The sequence below is a fragment of the Bos taurus genome, chromosome 21 (genome assembly GCF_002263795.3).
Source record: "Bos taurus isolate L1 Dominette 01449 registration number 42190680 breed Hereford chromosome 21, ARS-UCD2.0, whole genome shotgun sequence".
Taxonomy (NCBI): domain Eukaryota; kingdom Metazoa; phylum Chordata; class Mammalia; order Artiodactyla; family Bovidae; genus Bos; species Bos taurus.
The window spans coordinates 36326065-36346858 of record NC_037348.1 but is presented as its reverse complement, the minus strand read 5'-3'; the positions used below and the strand labels follow the sequence as shown (position 1 = coordinate 36346858).

The window sequence follows — 20794 nt, the reverse complement described above, 5'->3', positions numbered from 1 at the left end:
GAACCCACCTGCCAATGCAGGTGGACATAAGAGGCGTAGGTTCCACTGTGGGTCAGGAAGATCCTCTGGAGAAGGGCATGACAACTCACTCCAGTATTCTTGCCTAGAGAATCCCATTGAGAAGCCTAGCAAGCTGCAGTCCACAAGGTCGCACAGAGTTGGACATGACTGAAGCAACTTAGCATGCCTGCACACACTATCCAGGCTATAGCTGAAATACTTGTCAACATGGCTTTATTAATCACACCTGTGTTCTGGATTTTATTTTCTTGTACTGAAGGCTGAATGAGAGCATGTTCCTCCTAGTACAGGTAGCAGGATAAGCCAGGTGAAGAGTATTACTTTGCAAAGAGAAAGAATAAAGGAGGGATGTAGAAGGCTGAAAAAAATTAACTTGACAGTTTGGAGTTCTTTTTGTAAGGCATAAAACCACTTTCCTACCTAAATCTGAGGATGTTCAAATGATTTCTTTGCTTCTTTAGTCAACTTGAACTTCCTTATTGAGCTCCTAGTACCTGCTGTGAATATAGAATTACCTTCTCAGCAATAGGTAGACCCTTCAGGGTTACAGCCTTGAGAATATAAGAGAGACTGTGGCACCCTTGGGAATCCAGAAAAAGAATCTTCTGAAGTTACTGCTCTTCTGGTATAGAAAACAGCTTAGAAGGTGACTGGGTGAGCTCGGGCCTTGTAATGCATTTTCTTTTCAGTCAAGATAGTGCTGATAGTAGGAAGGTCTTGGTCGCTTTGTTTTTCTTTCTTTTTGATAAAAATAAGGATTTTGCACACTGCAAATATTGGAAAGATGGTTCAAGGAGCTCATCCACAGCAGCGAGGTCATCTGAAAAGGGCAGCAGGAACTGCAACTCATTGTAGGCAGTGTCTATGCCCAACAGGCTCCCCAGTGTCCCTGTTTTGTTGGCTTTGAATGAGGCAGAACACTGTTTTCCAAAAATACTCCCACTTTCATTATGATCATCCTTGTCATTATCATCATTATTGCTATTCTCTGAATCACCCATCAGAGCAAACTTTCACATATCGACAGTGCCTGAATGTAAGCACTTTAGTTACTTTATCAAAACAAGAGTCTGCAGGGTCACTCTGTCTTTGTAACTTCATAGGCAGGGGCCCTCCAATTATAGACAAATGCTCTGAAATTACTTTTGTGTTCCGTTCAAAGACCACATAGATGCATTTTTCTTATTAAATGTAATTCCACGATGAGAGAAAGGCAAAGTAGCATATATACATTAACCCACAAAAAAAGTCAGTCCACATTCAGAATATCCTAATTCACTAGATAAAAAAATTGGATAAAGTTGTCAAAAGTTGGGATATTATGGGACCAAATATGTTCCATTGAAGGCCAAGGTGTTTCTGTACACCTCAACATTTCAAATCAGGTGTTTATTGCCTAAAACAAGTCTGGGAAAATTAATGAGGTAAGTTATTACCCACCATGTCTACAGGTTTCCATTACCACTTATAAAAGCAGGTAGCAATTTCACTCTACCTTAAAGGCATCATTCATTATAAATTATTTGCTTTCAATCATGAGTAGGATATAGGGAAAGGAAAAATACCAAAGAAGGTACTTTGTTAGGGCATAAAAATAGGAGCACTGTGCACCCACATTACATTTTGAATTCAAATGTTTAGTTGGTGACTGGAACCTTGGTATTATCCGAAACCAAACTGGCTTCTTCCCTTTTCTTATTTTTTTTTTTAATAAACGACAGCCTGAGGCATACACTCTTATCTAGAACAATAATTCATATTACACTATGACCTGAGAGGTATCTTCATTTGCATCTTACCTAGGCCCTACTCTTGTTTCAACCATCTGTTGTTGAAGAGTAAAGGTAGGGGTGGGGAGAGAAAGTGTTCCTAGTGGTTAACTCTGTTTCTGACCTGTCAGGGAGAACCAAAAGATAGATTTCTGCTTCCTGTTACCATCCTTGGTCATGGATCTAGAGGGCTTTTGGAAAACAGCAAAAATCACCTTCTATTGATGGCTGACTGTGACCATGCAGGCATCTTTCAGATGGCCAGTCTATATAACCACGTGTGAACACTGCAGCGGCCAATCGTGTAGACAACTCAACTTAGATCCAAATATATTTGCACATACAGATGAGCTTCATATATGATTGCCAGATTTCTTCTTATCCTTGTTATTTAAATTCAGACTTAAACTTTTGTATCACATTTTACTAAAGTACATTATTGTTCCACGCTGGCCTCCGAGGTGAAATAGGCAAGCCCATGAGGCCAATAATTAGTCCTATGGAGACAACAAAGGAGGCTGCAAAGATCATGGAGCACAAAAGTTCCTCAGGATAGTGCTTGTGATGTGAAATACTAATAGTTTGGCATTTTTAAATTGGGGAAAATAAACAATTACTCAAAGCGCTTACCAAAATTAAGTGCAGGACTAATTAAGGCTAGCTTGACTGCTGTAATTTCCTCTGACTCTGGATATAACCCCCACTGGCAGTAGGGGTGCCTGATGGATGTTCTCCTTAGGAAACGTGTGGTCATGTCTGATAAGCATAGGCAGCACAGCATCACTTATTCTTATCAAAGCTCCCCAGGCAGGGAAAATTAAGAGATAGGGATTACCATTTAATCTGCAAGAACTGGGATCTTTTTTTCAGTAGTACTTATAATTTATGTACTTGAATATTTTGCTATACTTAAAACCTTGAAATCTCCAAGTATAAAAATTGCTGCTAGTTTTCTTAGAGTACCAATGGTAGTAACAACTTATCCCTAAATAGATTTCTGCCTTGGAACTGGATTCTTTATCTCAGTGACTAGAATACGTTTTATTTCTGTAACAGATATGGTTTGGGAAGGAATAAAATCTTGCAATGAAATGCATTCTAGTGTCTCTTTTTCTGGTTCATTTGCTCATTCTACAAATGATCAATCATCTTTGCACCATACATTCTGCCGGGATTTGAGGTTATATAGTTTACCTTAGTTAGTTTAAGGTAGGTTTCTCTCTAAGAACAATGAACCACCAAGAATCCTAGATGCCTTTAATGACAAAGACTTATTTGTTGCTGATATGTCTTTAAAGCTTGGCTTTGCCTATGTTCCATGTCAATTATCATTTTGCAATTTAGGCTGAAGGAGCAACTCCTGCCTGTTCATGCTGGTCTTACGATAGTGGGGAAATAGCAATGGCAGAATCACATGGTAGCTTTTAAAATTTCTGCTTGGAAGTGGCATATGTTACATTAACTCATATTTCATCGGCCAAATTAGGTCACATCTACAAGCCAATTGTCAATGAGATGGAAAGAATAATCCTTCTGTCAAGAAGGCCTGGAAATGAGGGGCAGGGAATATTTTTGACAATGATATGATTTACAACACTGCCTAAGGGAACTTATAGTCTAGATGGAAAGCTGAAAGTTATGACACAGAAGTGCTACAGGGCATGCAACAAGCAGTGTTCTGTATTAGCATTTGTTAAGGTTCATCACCTTGCTCCCTAGTAAACATTGCAAATATGTGTTCTGTTGGTAAATGTTTCTGTTTTTCTCGTACTGAGTGAAGGCAGATATTTGCCAAAAGAAAACCAATTTAAGTCAGATTTCATGGTACAAATTAGGGTTTAGAAATGTGGATTAGAGGGATAGTGACTTCTCCATTACCAGACCACATTGACTGAATGTACAATTCAATTGATTATGCAGATATTGACTATTAGGATCACAGGAAGAAAAAACTCTAATGGAAAAAAAATGATTGATACAATAGTCACATATCAATACAACCTCTTGGTCATCTAGTAATTATAGATGTCCTTAAAAACCAAATGAAAAGGGCAAAGAAGTGGAAGCATGTTAAAATTCTCATGAGGTCTCTCCCTGACCTTCATTAGGCCAGTGTTCATTTGCTTTTCGCTCAGGTTTTTGTACCAGTTCATCCAGTTCTATATGGATGCATATCACACATTCAAGTCTAAACCTCATCTGAGAATTTTCATCTAATTTCATTTAATATGAAATGCCTCTAACATCAAATAATAGCTGATAATATTCAGTTGCCCAAAGGGGCTGATTGTTAACTTGTCTGAAAACTTGTGATTCAGTTTAGTCATCCTTAGAATTTATATTGTCAGTAAGTGTATCATATAAATAATTCAACTGCTAAGGAAAGATAGAATCTGAAAATGGTGGAATTTGCAAAACTTTCATTACTGTGTTTAACATTTGATGAGCTCTTAAAACTGAATGCAAAGTACAAAGATTCATTCCTTAATGAAGGAAAGTTTTTAAAATTAAGTATAATATAGTCCTTATACTTTGCTTGAAACTAAAATTGCAAGTAAAATTCAGGCTTCTTCTCAGAGAGGAAATTGAATGACCATTTTGAGAAGCTGATTAAATAGATTTTAAAAGTAATAGGTATATAGGGTGACCCTGTGTTATTATTGAAGGAACAGTACTAGAAAGGGATGTGAACTACACACAGCTCTTGCTTCAGTGAAATGTGTCATCAGATCCAATAACTTGCTGGTGCCAGCTATTCTGAATTTTGAATTTTGAGTGATTTAAGTCAAGTCTTGGTAAATTTGTTAAAAATCAAATCATTTTCTTTCTTCTTTCCTTCATTGATTGAAATATAAGGATAAAACTACAAATATTTAAGAGGAAGAAGTAGGCATTGGATAATGTATGAATAAAACAATCATGGGCCTTGTTCTCAGTAGTTTGGAATCAACTAACAAAGAAAAAATGAAAAAATTGATGTGTGGGTTCTAGGAAAGAGATAAAGCCCCAGTACCTAGAAATCTACATAGGTAGTGAAGGATGTCTTCTCTGAGGAAGTCAACTGTCAAGCTCTAAAGAATGAGAGTTGGGGACAACATGTGTTACAAGCAGAGAAATCAGCTTTAGCCATGTAAAGGATTCAGATTTTATTCAAGTGCAATGGAAAGCCATTGATGAGTTGGTAGGCAGGGAAGTAAGAGGAGATGATTTAGGTTTAAAACAATTGATCTAGCTGTTATGGGAGAATGAATTACAGAAGGGTGAGAATATAGGCAGGGAGATACAGTGGGGGAAACTGCACTGGTCCAGGCAAGACATGATGAGAAATTGAACTAGGAACAGTGAGAGTGGAGATCAAGGCAGGCAAATGGATTTTAAATACATTTTGGAGAAAGAAATGCAGTGTTTGCTGATAGCTGAATATAAAGAATGATGCAAGGGAGGATTTAGGAGTATCTATAGGCTTCTTGCTTGAGCAATTGGGTAGATAGTGCCTTATAATGAAAACATGAGAGCTGGGGAAGAAATCAGTGGGTGGATAGGTGGCAATCAAGGAGTCTATTTCAATCTGTATAGTGGAGGTTATGGTAAACCTGCCAATAGGTGATTTCCAGTTAGATATTTGAACATGGAGCCCAGAAGAAAGCCTTGAGATAAAACGTATTTAAAGTCACAGGGATAGAGTTCATTGATTAAAAAAAAAAAAAAAAAGGTTGAGAGAAGTATAGAGAATCTGAAACAATCTCTGGAGTCATCAAGAAAATGAACAAACAAAAAAACCTGAGAAGGTGTGGCAAAAAATTTCAGAGACAAACCAGAAGGAAATAGTGTCCTGGAAATCGAAGGAAGACAGTATTTCAAGGAGGGCATGATCTACACCCCTGAATATTGATAAGAGGCAGATGAAATGAGAACAGAAAAGAAGCCTTCTTTTTAACAGTGGAGACATCATTAGGAACCTTGGAATAAATAGCTTTTAAGTGGAGTGAGGATGGGAAGATGTAGCCCAATCTGGAGTGGAATAAGGAGTAAATATGATGAGAGTCAATGGAAACAGTAGGTATAAACAATTCTTGAAAAGTCATTCTGTAAAGAGGAATATATAAAAGGGGATATCTGGATAGGAATCTGAGACTCAAAGAGGACTGTTCCTGAAGACTAGAGACTAAACACATTCGTTGCTAATGGGAAAATTTGCTAATGGGAAAAGTAAGGCAGAGAAAGACTTTGACAGTGGAATTAATAAAGAGATGCTAAGCCTATGAGAAGGCTCAATAGGTGGGCAGTTTGATCTTCAATGTTGTAATTCAGTTGCTAAGTCATGTCTGACTCTCTGAGATCCCATGAACTACAGCACACCAGGCTTCCCTGTCCTTCACTATCTCCCAGAATTTGCTCAAACTCATGCCCATTGAATTGATGATGCCATCCAACCATCCCATCCTCTGTTACCCCCTTTTCCTTCTGTCCTCAATCTTTCCCAGCATCAGGATCTTTTCCAACGAGTTGGCTCTTCGCATCAGGTGGCCAAAGTATGGGAGCCTCAGCATCAGAACTTCCAGTGAATATTCACGGTTAATTTCCTCTAGTACTGACTGGTTTGGTCTCTGTGCTGCGCAAGGGACTCTCAAGGGTCTTCTCCAGCATGATAATTTGAAAGCATCAGTTCTTCAGTGCTCAGCCTTCATTATGGCCCAACTCTCACATCCATACAGTTCAGTTCAGTTCAGTCGCTCAGTCGTGTCCGACTCTTTGCGACCCCATGAATTGCAGCATGCCAGGCCTCCTTGTCCATCACCAACTCCCGGAGTTCACTCAAACTCATGTCCATCGAGTTGGTGATGCCATCCAGCCATCTCATCCTCTGTCATCTCCTTCTCCTCCTGCCCCCAATCCCTCCCAGCATCAGAGTCTTTTCCAATGAGTCAACTCTTTGCATGAGGTGGCCAAAGTACTGGAGTTTCAGCTTTAGCATCATTCCCTCCAAAGAAATCCCAGGGCTGATCTCCTTCACGTCCATATAAGAGTACTGAAAAAACCATAGGTTTGACTATATGGACCTTGGTCAGCAAAGTGATAACTCTGCTTTTTAATACATTGTCTATGTTTGTCATAGTTTTTCTTCCAAGGAGCAAGTGTCTTTTAATTTCATGGCTGTAGTCACCATCTGAAGTGATTTTGGAGCCCAAGAAAATGAAACCTGTTACTGTTTCCACTTTTTCTCCATCTATTTGCCATGATTCAATGGGAACAGATGCCATTATCTTAGTTTTTTGAATGCTGAGTTTTAAGCCAGCTTTTTCACTATCCTCTCTCACCTTCATCAAGAGGCTGTTTAGTTCCTCTTCACTTTCTGCCATTAGAGAGGTATTATCTGCATATCTGAAGTTGTTGATATTTCTCCCAGCAATGTTGATTCCAGCTTATGAGTCATCCAGGCCAGCATTTAGCATGATGTACTCTTCATATAAGTTAAATAAGCAGGGTGACAATATACAGCCTTGATGTACTCCTTTCCCAATTTTGAACCAGTCAGTTGTTACATGTAAAGTTTTAACTGTTGCTTCTTCTCCTGCATAGAGGTTTCTCAGGAGGCATGTAAGGTGGTCTGGTTATCTCATCTCCTTAAGAATTTTCCACAGTTTGTGATCCACACAGTCAAAGGTTTTAGCATAGTCAATGAAGCAGATGTTTTTCTGGAATTCCCTTGCTTTCTCTATGAAACAATGAACACTGGCAGTTTGATCTCTGGTTCCTCTGCCTTTTCTAAATCTAGCTTGTACATCTGGAAGTTCTTGGTTCACATACTGCTGAAGCCTAACTTGAAGGATTTTGAGCATTACCTTTCTAGCATGTGAAATGAGTACAATTGTATGGTAGTTTGAATAGTCCTTGGCATTGCCTTTCTTTGGCATTAGAATAAAAACTGAACTTTTCCAGTCCTGTGGCCACTGCTATGCTTTCCAAATTTGCTGGCATAAATAGAGGAATTTCTTCAATAAATAGGGGACAAGGTAAAAATGGATACAGATGCAGAGAAGTGGAAGACGAGGACATATAGATTTATCATTTAAATATGATGCAGAATCATGACCTGAGATGTAGGGAAAGAGTAGGGCAGGAATTTTGACGGAGGAGAAATGTCTAGCAAGCTGTAGTAACATTTAGAAAATATTTACATATATGGGTGTTCCTAATATTTGATAGAGGCTTGATACATGTTGACAAATAGATTAAACTATGGCATTTTCATTTTAAGAACACATTCACAGTTAATTTTCAGATGGAAAACAAAGACAAATTTTTACATATACCAGACTGGGTCCAAAAACACTTTTTGCAAAAATCTCTCGAAGGTTCAACAAGTATAGTCACACTTGTCAATTTGCTCCAGCCATGGCCTAGAGAACATGTCATCAAGACTCCAGATTAGAAAAAAGCAGTCATTATTATACACTTCTAATTGCCCCCAGTCCTCTGCTTCGTGTGAAAAAAGTTGTGAGGTTAAAGGTTTTGCTCAGTAGAAGTTTTGGATGTTTGCATATCAGAAATGCCATAATTATATGCAGATAACCATTTTGGATGTTTTATATGGATGAATGAGATGGTTATACTACTTAATCTGTATTTTTAAAATATCTTTTTCTGTAATCACCTTAAAAAAGCCCCCTTTCCTGGTTCTACTTGAAAACTGTTTTCCAAAACCATTTCCTAAGTTAGGTACTCTGAGTAAAAATGTTCAAAACCTCCTGGTAAGCCTGAGTATTGATTATCTTCTAATCTACTTTTGACTTTGCCTTGAAACTTCAGCCATAAAAGATTTAAAAGATTCTGCCCTTCACTAAAAGCCATCATCTGTAATCCTTGCACTCACCCATTTCAGAATCCAGATGACTGAATGTCACATTCAGTTACCTTTATAAACCCCCAAATCAAAGTTTCTAATATCAGCACTTGCCTCTCATCACTCTTGCTTCTCAACTCCCAATTTATTGGTAATTCTTTACCTCCCCTCGCCACTTACTGTCTCCAGGGTTTGAGTGCTCAGAGCTGCTAAGCAGGCTTCTAGAGTCAAACAGCTTTAAAAGTTCCACAAATTTCATACTGGAAATGGGAAAACATAAAAACAGTGCATGTCAAAATGTCATCCTGTGTTGACAGTAAATCACTTAGCTAACATTTAGTTTGTCTTTTGTGCACTATCAGGAACCAGTGGCTGCTGCTGCTGTGTGTGCGTGTGTGCTTCAGTGTAATTTCTTAAGCCTTCAGAAAATGCTGCAGCTTTTGCCACCATTCTTCTTTTTTAACCTTTTACAAATAACCAAAATTATGTATGGATGTGCGATTTTACTGTCCTTTTCTCTCAAATGCAGGCAATAAAAGTTGATTTGCACTAACAAGCTAAAAGCTCTGAGTGCTACCAGACTATGATGCCTTCCAGGAGGGAGAGCAGCTATTAGATCCTATGATGGTAGAACGTATTTTCACAATAGACATCAAAAAGATTTAGAATCCAAAGCTGGGATCCAATCTATTGTTCAGAAGTCAGCCAGTGTGGAAGAAAAGATTCAACTGCCTTTGATTTCAGCAGAGTCCGGGCGTACTACAGCTGCTGTAATTTCAACCCTTCCTACTCTCTTCCATACTCAGCAGGAATTCTGATTATGGTAGGTTCATAAGGATTCATAAGGTATAAAAATGTTTGGGAAAAAAATATATGCTAGAAATATCCTTTGTTTATGCCATTGGCTCACAGTTGAAATTTCCATTAGTTACAAAGAAAGGTAGAAAATATAGTCAAAGAATATGTTAAAAATGAAAATATTTCTCTGATTATATCCATCTATCCTTCCCAGTTTACATTTAATTGGCACATTTACTAAATTTGAAAAGATACTACTATGGTCCTACATAGAATTGTGGACTAGAAATATAAGGCTGCCAATATGGTAAGATAAATTTAGCCTAAAATATATTGTTCTTTAAAAGATGAAACTGTAACGGCATGGTTTCAAACTTCAACCATTATACAGAATTGCCATGTGACTACTATATAACTATCATGATTGTGCTACTCAAGCAAACAAAAAAGTGTCCCAAAAATGATGGCAGTTCCATGAAGAAAAGAATGTGCCTAGAAGGATGAATATAGTTTATATTGACAGACAGGCTAACCCATTTTAGCATCTTCACCTTTCTCTCACCAATCAAAACCAGGAGGATACAAGTGGAATATTACAATGAGTTTAAAAAGAAATGTTTGCCAAACCATTAAATCACTTCATACAGTATAGACAGGAAGTAGAATGGTAGTAGCCTAAGAGTCTTGCTTTTGGATGAACCCAAATAAATAGTCTCCATGCTTTAATCCAAGCTGCCATTCATTGTAGTGAGTTCCATGAAAGAAATAAAAGCCCTCATACCTAGAAATCTATAGGTAGGTAATGAGGGATGTCTTCTCCGAGGAAGTCAATTGTCCAGGTCTACAAAATGAGAAGTGGGGACAAAGAGTGTTGCAAGCAGAGCAAACAGCTTCAGCTGTGTAGAAGATTTGGATTTTATTCAAGTAAAATCGAAAACCACTGATGGGTATATAGCAGGAAAGTAAGAGGAGGTGATTTATGTTTACAGCAATTGATCTGGCTGTTGTGGGGAGAATGAATTACAGAAGGGTAAGAATATAGGCCGGGAGATACAGTGGGGGAAACTGCACTGGTTCAGGCAAGATGTGATGAGAAATTGGACTAGAAATAGAGTGGCGATCAAGGCAGGCAAATAGATTTTAAATACATTTTGGAGGAAGAAATGCCAATATTTGCTGACAGTTGAATATACAGAATGGTATAGAGGGAGGCTTTAGGAGTATCTGTAGCCTTCTTGCTCGAGCAATTGGGTAGATGCCCTATAGTGAAACGATGAGGGCTGGGAAAGAAATCAGTGTGAGGGTAGGTGGTAACCAAGGAATCCATTTCAATCTGTGTGGTGAAGGTTATGGTAAGCCTTCCAGTGGGAGATTTCAAGATGCAGTTGGATATTTGAACTTGGAGCCCAGAAGAAAGAGGTAAATGGCACTTTATAATTTCTACTCATTTATCAGTGACTTCAGTTATGTTTCTATACATAGAAATGAACACAGATACCACTTGCATGTAGTCTATTTTTTATATAATTTTAGTAGATCTCTCTGTTCCTCTATTATAGAACAGATTAAAAAGTTCATTTGGATTTTATTCTTAAGAAAAAAAATTAAGTAAGTAAGCTATGAGCCCATTAAAAGTAGTGGAAAGAGAGGTCAGCTCTAAGTAAATCCTGTGCAAAGGAATTTATCTTTAAAGTATTCACCTCTTCTGGAAGATGAGAGATTTTCTTAACCAATTAATTGAGACTGTTAACTAAGTGTCATGGCAAACAAATTTGCATTTTACATGAGGAAGCCACTTTTTATTGCAGACTTGGCAGGAACATTATAAACTTGTGTAAAGTGATGATATACCACTTCCAGGATCCCTGTTATGATCCTGGATTATAATCATTAAGTTGTGATTAACAGATTTAAATGCATGCTTTATTGGGGGAAAAAATGGTGGCTGGGAATCAGGGACAAAACAGATGCTGATTCAGGTTCTAAAACAGCTATTCCCCAGCTTCCTGATGAAAGATGAGACTGGAATTTGGCTGTGTGACATCATTATTACTCATCAGGTCAGTAGAGTTGATAACAGGAGGTGAAGAATTTGTCATTAGGTGTTCCTGGGAACCATGAGACTGAACTGAGGTCAGGATAGCAACATCCTGGAGGGAATCTGGAATTTACCTAGTTTGTTACTCAAAATTCACTTGGCCATTAATTGACTTCACTTTAGTTATCAGTATACATATTTTTGCTTAGACCCCTGAATATTAATTTCTTAAGAGGATTCTTTTGTTTATCATTGTTCCACACAAAGACTACTAAAATGATTCACATGTAGCCAGCATTAATTTATTAGAGAAAAATAGCTCCCTAATTTTGTGTGGTAAATTTTGGTTGCAACATTTATCCCACTAAAAAAATCTATATATTTTAATCAATCAGTCAAAACGTATTTATTGAACATTGACCATGTAGTCATTGTGCTTAATGTGTGTGTACTTACATGTGTGTAGTGTGTTCATAATTTATCAATGTTTTTTGAGTGAATAAACATGCACAAAATTCAAGGAAAGTTAACTATAGACTAAATTTGTCAATGAATGCTCATATGGAAAAGGTGAAACTTGAGCCATCCTTTGGGAAGAAATGGGTAGAGAAATAAGGAGCCAGCAATAGTCTCAACATTTGTATGAGGACAGCCATCCAGTGAAAGGACTTGCTTTGACAAGGAGCTAATGTACAAAGTGTTCCCACTGTTATCTTAGTAAACAGCTTGGTCCTCAACACCCAGAAGGAGAGTTCTGACTAATTGTGGCTCCCAAAAAATTGGTAAATTTGGCTCAGATTGATGTTTTGCCTATAGCTGGGATCATCCCCAAGATATTTAACACCACAAAATGAGTTGAACCTGGGGAATCTGGGTAGTTGAATGGGAATGTCAGCTGAACTAAGAAATTCATGCCAGTATCAGAGTACAAAAATCGATGATGCTATTCCTACTAGTAATAATAAGCCTGATGAGTTTATATTTTGTTTTAATAGACAAGGGTTTTTGTTGCTCAGCATCCAATGTGGTAACTTTATTTCCTGGGTGGACATTATTCTTGTTGCTGCTGGTTACTGTGGTCCACAAAAAAAATGAATATGGCTGATTGAGTTTCAACTCTAACATTTGAACCAAAAGCTATTATAAAACTTTTGCAACAAATTTTAAGAACTGAAGCCTGATTCACCACTAATTGATTAAATCTGTCTATGTGTATAAGGTACAATAAGGACAGGAGGAGATGTAGAAATGTATTTACAGTATAAACTTCATTCTATGTTTCTGTACTGTCCACTGTAAAGGATAATTTTGAAAAAAATTTTCTTATGGATATTTTCAAATAAAACCTATATAGAACAGTAAAATGTATCCCCATCAAAAACGTCAGTAATTATCAGTATTTGGCAAGTCCTGTTTCATCTATGTGTACACCCACTTCCTCTCTCTCCCTCAAGGTTTATTTTTAAGAAAATTCCAGGCATCATGTTATTGCATTGGTAAATGCTTTCAGTATTTGTCCCTGAACTGTTAAAATTTTTATTTAAGTAGTAGTAAAACCATGATGTGATTTCAAAGACATCAGGGATACCTCCTCTGTCCTTAATCTGTTTATTTACCAATGTCTAAAATCCTACAAATTTAACATTCTTTGTTGGAGGATAAAATATGAACCACCTCATTGGAATTGTCATAACTAAGACCTTTTCAGTTATGATTTATTGAAGAAAAGGTATTTGAATTTGCAAAAGACAATGACTGGCCATTTTTGAAATTATATCTAGAACAGGCACAGACAGCCTAGAAAGTTTAGAAACTGTGAGAAGTTCCCCAAGATCCTAAAGTCATCTGTTCCTTGAGGGTATAATAGTCATGGATGTGCAAGGTCACAGAATGGTGGGTAGTAGAGACAGGGTTGCAAGCCAGGTCTCCAAAGGCCACCACCTTAACTCCTGGTTTCCCCCGACCCTTTATCCCTTCCTTGGATGACTTTCCTGAGACTGATGTTTAGTCTTCTGTAATGATGCCTGCAAGTGTATCACCTATCAGGCAGAAATAGATCACTCTTTGGGCTTCCCTGGTAGCTCAGCTGGTAAAGAATCCACCTGCAATACCGGGGACCCTGGTTCGATTCCTGGGTCGGAAAGATTCCCTGGAGAAGGGCATTGCAACCAACTCCAGTATTCTTGCTTGGAGAATCCCCATGGACAGAGCCTGGTGAGCTTCAGTCCATGCATTTGCAAAGAGTTGGACATGACTGGGTGACTAAGCACACACACACAAGTGTATCACCCAAGCATGTTTCTCCCTTCTATAGAGTAATCCCTACTCTAAACCCATGTCAATAAAATTCTTTGGATTTCTTTAATGTAGCATAGACATTATGTTGCATATTAAAACAGACTGAAGTTCCAATTCCTCTTTCAAGTGCAGCATGATTATTACTAGCTGTACAGTATTGGAATTCTGAAAATCTCTTCTAAACTTGATTGTTTCTTCAATATTCCCTGAGTTCATTTCCAGTGTGGACTGATGACTGACCTTGAAGGAAATGAACTAGAAGGCATGCATATTATTACAGACTGCAGCTACTTGGAGAGGACTACTGAAGATAAAATTTGAAGTCCCTGTGCCAAACTGAGCAGCCATCCAACCCGATGGGTTAATATAAAATTTACTCCATTTTATAGGGTGGGCTTCCACTGCTCTTCACACGAAAACTTTTCACCTACTGCAGGAAGAAGACTGTGCCCATGAAGCTGATGAGCTGCTGATACATTGAGGACAGAAGATTTTGACAAAATCCCAAGCCACTGCAAGTCACATACTCCTTGGCACAACTGGGACTCATCAGGGGGCAAGGTAGGATATGGAAATCCTGAGCTATCATCATTTAGTTGAAGGAGAACCTGAGATGAACTACATGATTCTAATGAATTTTCTGCTAACTTAATGCAAGTAGGGAAAGTGGATCACCACAGCCCATGTCCTTCTGGAGGCTGCAGTTCTAGAGCCTCATCAAACTTACAGTATTGATTTCTCCCCAATGCCTCCTTCTCCCTGCTTAACTCAATCCCTTCCTTCTTTCCAAGCCTGTCTCAAGCTCCCCTTCCCTCATAAACTTTGTTCAACTCCTATGGCCCTCAGAGATTGTTCCCTTATCTTCACTCTTATTTAACTTACTGTCTTTCACTTTACTGGGAAATTAGAAGATGACTTAAAATTAATTTCTAGGAAGCCACCAATTCAGAGAGCTGACTACACATGAATCTCAGAAATATATTTTGTGTATCTCTGCTTACAGCTGTTTTTGGTTATACATAATGTAAGAATTATTGATGTTAAGTTACAAAGTGTTGGGAATAACAAAAATAGAAATAGCAAAACTGGAGTTCTAGGAGTTCCTATAAGAATGTGTAAAAGTGGGCAGCATTCCAAAAGGATAGAGCTCTCATGTTAAGTGAAATCACCCTCCTGCAAGTTGTTTACTACCTATTGCCCCAGGAAAAGTGACTGAGTGTGGCCAAGAGGTCCGAGGTACCAACCAGAACTCAGCTAATTACGCCAGCACCTGTATCCTTATGCAGTAAGTAACAGATGTATGTATTTTTGCAGTGAAGACAAATTTTAATCATAGATGAGTAACCTGGTCACTGTTTCCCAGTAACATAAAATACTGACAGTCGTTTGACATTTAACTTGTATATTTAACATATTTTTCCATTGGCTTTTTGATTCTTACCTTTCTGCCTAACTAGGTTGTAAGCCCAACTGAAAGTACAGTTTTGCTATTTCTATTTTTGCTATTCACAACACACAACTGAATGTTCTGGGCAAAACAGACTGTCAATACAGTATTCATTTGCCATTGCTGATAATAGTCTAAGCAAACACTGATTGGAGTGCTAAAATGTTTGCAAAGCCTCTTCTTGAGGAGAAAGGTGGTTTTACCTGATAATTCCCTTGTAGCCCACAATCACACATAGAAGTAAAATCGATTTCTAGATGAGTAAGAATAATAACTTAAAATGTCTAATGTGAATAATGGGATATTAAGTCTGTCATTTATTCTACTGTGATTCAAACTATTTAGATCTACTCTAAGTTATCACTACCCCAGACTTTTTCTGGAGATTTTAATCTTAGACTATCTTATAGCTATTTATAGTCAGTAGCTCAAATGGCTGGAAGATAATTCAAGTCTTACAGGTTTTCCTAGAAAAATCTGAGAAAATAAGAAAGCTAAATCATTGCGCTTTATTTCCCCTCAAAATAATATTTAATAAATTGTTATATCTTTAATTTTTGTAAGGTAAATATAGACAAATAGTTACAGAACTTTTGCATTTACCATGAAATTTCTATGGAGGATGTTGTATATCATAGCATTCAATGTCTGCCATACAGTAACCTAACATTAGACATTTCTTTAAAAGTTTGAAGGTAGAAAAACTTTTGGTTCCCATAAGAAATTATATGTATTCTACTCTTGTATACATCCTTGACTTGGATACAAGGAAACATACATAGTTTTTATGCTCAATCCCAAAAACCATATTGAGCTTTATTATTGGTGCATCTGTTTTCTCTCCTTAGCTATGTTTCTGTATTGTTATATTTTACTACTTTTTTAAAATATTTATCATTTTAGAAACTAACAAATCCTTTCTGAAAGGAGGTAGTGAACAAATGTATTAAAATTGAAGTCACTTAACACTAAATGAACAGGCAAGCTCTCAGTGAAAGTTGTCCTAGTACCCGTATGAGCAATGCTGTGACACTCCCCTTTGAACTCCAACTGGGCAGGCCTCTGAAAAGAGTGGATGATAAGAAGCTGTTTAAGAAATCACACCAAACCAGGCTAAAATAAGTAGTTGTACCAGGGGCTACCAGAGTAAATGCTTTTAGACAATGCTGAACTTATTTCACTTAGCATGATACCCTCAAGGTTCATCCATGTTGTTGCAAATGGCAGGATTTCCTTCATATTTTATGGCTAAACACACACACAAATCTCATTTCCTTAATATGTTCACTCACTGATAGTTTGTTTTCATACCTTGGTTATTGTGAATAATGCTGTAATGAACATTCAGTGTAGATATCTCTTTAAAATAGTAATTTTACTTTTTTCAGATATATACCCAAAGTGGAATTGATGGATCATATAGTAGTTCTATTTTTAACTTTTAAAGGAATCTCCATACTGTGTTCCATATTGACTGTACCAATATACATTTTCAACAGTGTACCAGCGTTCCCTTTTCTCCACATCCTCATCAGCATTTCTCTATCTTTTTGATAACAGTCATTCTAACAGGTCTAATATAATATCTCATTGCTGATCTGATTCCCATTTCCCAGATGATCAGTGATGTTGAGCACCTTTTTATGTGTTTGTTACATGTCAATGAATCACATCTCAATAAGGCTGGGGTGGGAGGGGAGAAAATGAACCTCTTTCTGCTGCTACATGCAGAAAAACAGCAGCTGAAAGGGATCTTGGAGATTGAAACACAGGCAAGGTAACGCAGTTTGCTCAAGAAAGCCCAGATAGGTAGTACAGCACTAATTACAGAAAGGGTTTCTTGAATACCAGTGTCGTTTTCTTCGATTTACTCCCAACTGACTTTTTTCTTCTTTTTAAACATTTACTTACCCTTTTAATGAAATTTTATTGGAGTATAGTTGTTTTATGGGCTTCTGTGGTGGCTCAGATGGTAAAGAATCCACCTGCAATGCAGGAGACCTGGGTTTGATCCTTGGGTTGGGAAGATCCCCTAGAGGAGGGCATGGCAACCCACTCCAGTATTCTTGCCTGGACAGTATTCTTCCACTGACAGGGGAGCCTGGCGGTCCACAGTCCATGGCATCGCAATAGTCATGACTGAGCAACTAACACTTGCACTTCGCTTTAGCCGTTTAATAACGTTGTGTTAGTTTCTACTGTACAGCAAAGTGAATCGGCTACACATATACATATATCCACTCATTTTTGGATCTCTTTCCAATTTAGGTCACCACAAAGTATCCAGTAGAGCGCCCTTGCTATACAGTAGGTTCTCATTAGTTATTTTTATACATATTCTAAGTCACTTCAGTCGTGTCTGACTCTCTGCAACCCCATGGACTGTAGCTTGCCAGGCTCCTCTGTCCATGGGATTCTCCAGGCAAGAATACTGGAGTGGGTTGCCATGCCCCCCCTCAGGGGATCTTCCTGATCCAGGGATCGAACCCTGGATTCGATCCTGGAGTCTCTTATGTCTCCTGCATTGGCAGGTGGGTTCTTTACTACTCGTGCCACCTGGGAAGTCCCATGGTGTATACATGTCAAATCTCCCAATTCCTCCCACCACCCCCCCCTTTTCCCCTTGGTGTCCATACATTTATTCCCTATGCCTGTGTCTCTACTTCTGCTTTGCAAATAGGATCATCTGTATTATTTTTCTAGATTCCACATATATGTGTTAATATATATTTATTTTCTGACTTACTTCACTCTTATGACAGTCTCCATGTCCATCCACATCTCTACAAATGACCCAATTTTGTTCCTTTTTATGACTGAGTAATATTCCATTGTATATATGTGTCTTTTCACTTCTTAGGCCATGTTGTCTGATGGTCTGGGCCAAGATAGGCTGGCAACAGGATAGCCACAGGTTCAAGATTTTCTGGAGCCAAGGAGAAACTCTTTGCAGCCCTGGATAGGGAAGAAATTATTAGGCCTCACTGTTTCTGGGTCAGAGACCCTGGATAATAATAATTCTTTCTATATGTTCAGTGACATCTCTGAGTGCCCAGTAATATGAGTGTCAAAAAGGCAAAATCACAGATCATTCTTACTTGCCATCACTTTGAGCCATGGTGAGATGTTCATGATTATTTATTATCCAGACAAATTTGGACAGGAGAGCCCAAGACCAAGACTGATGTTTAGCCATGTGGGAAAGGGCTGGAAAGTCCCCCCAGGGCTGTCAAGAAAAATATCCATTTCTGAAGAAGTCAGTACAGAAACAAATGTAGAGGTTGTCAAGGACAGAATTTGGAAAGTCAAGCCAGGAGGATAATTTTTATTACAAGTGAACATCTGATCTTACAAAAGAAACTTCTCTATTTTTAAAATAAATTTTAGTTTTTTGAGAAACTTACAGAGACCCTGTGCAGAAAATAGAGAATTCCTATACACCCCTTATCCCCATAGTTTCTACTATTATTAACAACTTGCATTAATGTGGTATATTTGTGCAACTGATAAATTAATTGATACTATTATCTAATGACCATAGATTATATTAGGGTTTACTGTTTGTCTTGTACAGGTCACTGGGTTTTCACAGGTGTGTGATATCAGTGTAGTAAAACTATACTATGCTGCTGCTGCTGCTGCTAAGTCGCTTCAGTCGTGTCCGACTGTGCGACCCCATAGACAGCAGCCCACCAGGCTCCTCTGTCCATGGGATTCTCCAGGCAAGAACACTGGAGTGGGTTGCCATTTCCTCCTCCAATGCATGAAAGTGAAAAGTCAAAGTGAAGTCGCTCAGTCGTGTCCGACTCCTAGCGACCCCATGAACTGTAGCCCACCAGGCTCCTCCGTCCATGGGATTTTCCAGGCAAGAGTACTGGAGTGGGGTGCCATTGCCTGTAAAGTACTGTAATGGTGGCTACATAACATTAATGCAAGATGATAATAACAGGAGATATTATGGGGGTGAGAGGTATATAGGAACTCTCTACTTTCTGCATGATGTCTCTGTAAACTGCTCTATAGATTAGTTTGAGACTTGTAGACACAGGTAATCCTCAGATGGGAATATTAGCTATACTGAGAGGACCTCATAGTTGCTATGTCAGTGCTGTTATGGTCTATTGATAGTTACTAGTAGTGGCTCAACATGCAACATGTTTGTTCTGAAGAGTCTTAACTAGTTTCATGGATAGAGAAAGGTCTTGAAAACAATTACTGCAACTGTAAACCAAAGAAACTGTCCAGGTTCATAGTGAACAATAAAATATTGATTACACATTGACTTGGTTAGCCCTGGTTGCAAATGTAAATTAGTAAAATGCCATCAACAAATTTTCTTAAAAATGTAAAGGAAATATTGTGTTCAATGATGTGTGAAAACAAAGGAAAAATACAGACTTTTTAGTGTATTTGAATAGCATTCTAAAATCAGCTACACAGTAGAATAAGACAAACCATCACTTTATTTTACTTCATTTCCAGATATGAAGGGTAAAGATTGTATGGAATCTCGTAGGAATTTTAAGAGAATCAAATAAGATGAATTTATTAATGTTTTCATCACCTATTATTTTAATTATTTCAGTGAATAAAAAAATAAGTCAAACACAGCTCTAGACTTCACGTAGCTTGTACTTTAGAAAACAATAGTACAATTACAAATATCACTGTGAAACAAAGGCTGTGAAGGTAACTGACTTAAAGAGGATACCAACATGGAGCTGCAGAGCAAGGCTTAGCTCTCGTTCACTGTAAAGTACAAGATAGTAAATATTTTAATCTTGTGGACTATACAATATCTTTTGTAACTACTCAATTCTGCTTTTGTAGCACAAAAGCAACCACAGATGGTATGTAAAAGAAGGAACATGGCTGTGTCCCAATAAATATTTATAAAAACTAGTGGCTGGCCAGATTTGTTCTGTGGCTGTAATCTGTCAACCCCTGCTCCAGGGTCTAAACATGAAGAGAAAGAATATTGTGAAAAATAGTTTTCAAATTACAAAGCTCTGTTCAAATGTCAAGTTATTATTCATTGAGTTTATTGAAAACTGATACAGTGTCTAACTTGATGCTAATGCACAACTAATAGTCCCTGGCTGATAAGCCAATTTGTTGCCAGGTGAATCAAGGGAGTCATAATAATTAAGGGTAATAAACCACATTCAACCTTTTCTTAAAGGAAAGGGAAGAAGAAACATATCCTTCATATTTCTTTTATCTTTTTCAAAGGGCTTTATCTTCCCAAGAGTTTAGCGAATTTTAAATACAGCTTTGTCACTTCTCCCTGATGAACTTGGGGATTTAATCTAATTCCCAACTTAATATGTGAACCTCCTATCCCCTCTACCCCTCCCTACCTCTGCTAATTGTACTTGAATCCTAACCCTTCCTGGTGCTAAATGAGGAATTACATGAGTTTTGAAAGTTCAGCCAGTGACATCTTAGTTTGGCAAGTCTCGCCAAGTTCTAACTCCGATTTTTTTTTCTCTTTCTCTTTCTCAGTGATGCAAGCTTATTCAAGTCTGCCTCTCTTTAAAACTTGATTTCCAGTTTTCAGATTTCAGAAAGTAGGTCTT

General features: G+C 37.9%; 1 long non-coding RNA gene across 2 annotated transcripts in view; it reads left to right on the top strand.

The window, feature by feature from the left end:
• The window catches only part of LOC132343365 (uncharacterized), a 392620-nt gene that overhangs the window by 58308 nt on the left and 313518 nt on the right, over window positions 1–20794 (top strand). For both annotated transcript variants that reach the window (XR_009492170.1, XR_009492169.1), the window contains exons 2-3: window positions 9164–9457; window positions 14205–14329. This is a non-coding gene — a long non-coding RNA (uncharacterized lncRNA). The remainder of the gene's footprint in view (window positions 1–9163; window positions 9458–14204; window positions 14330–20794) is intronic.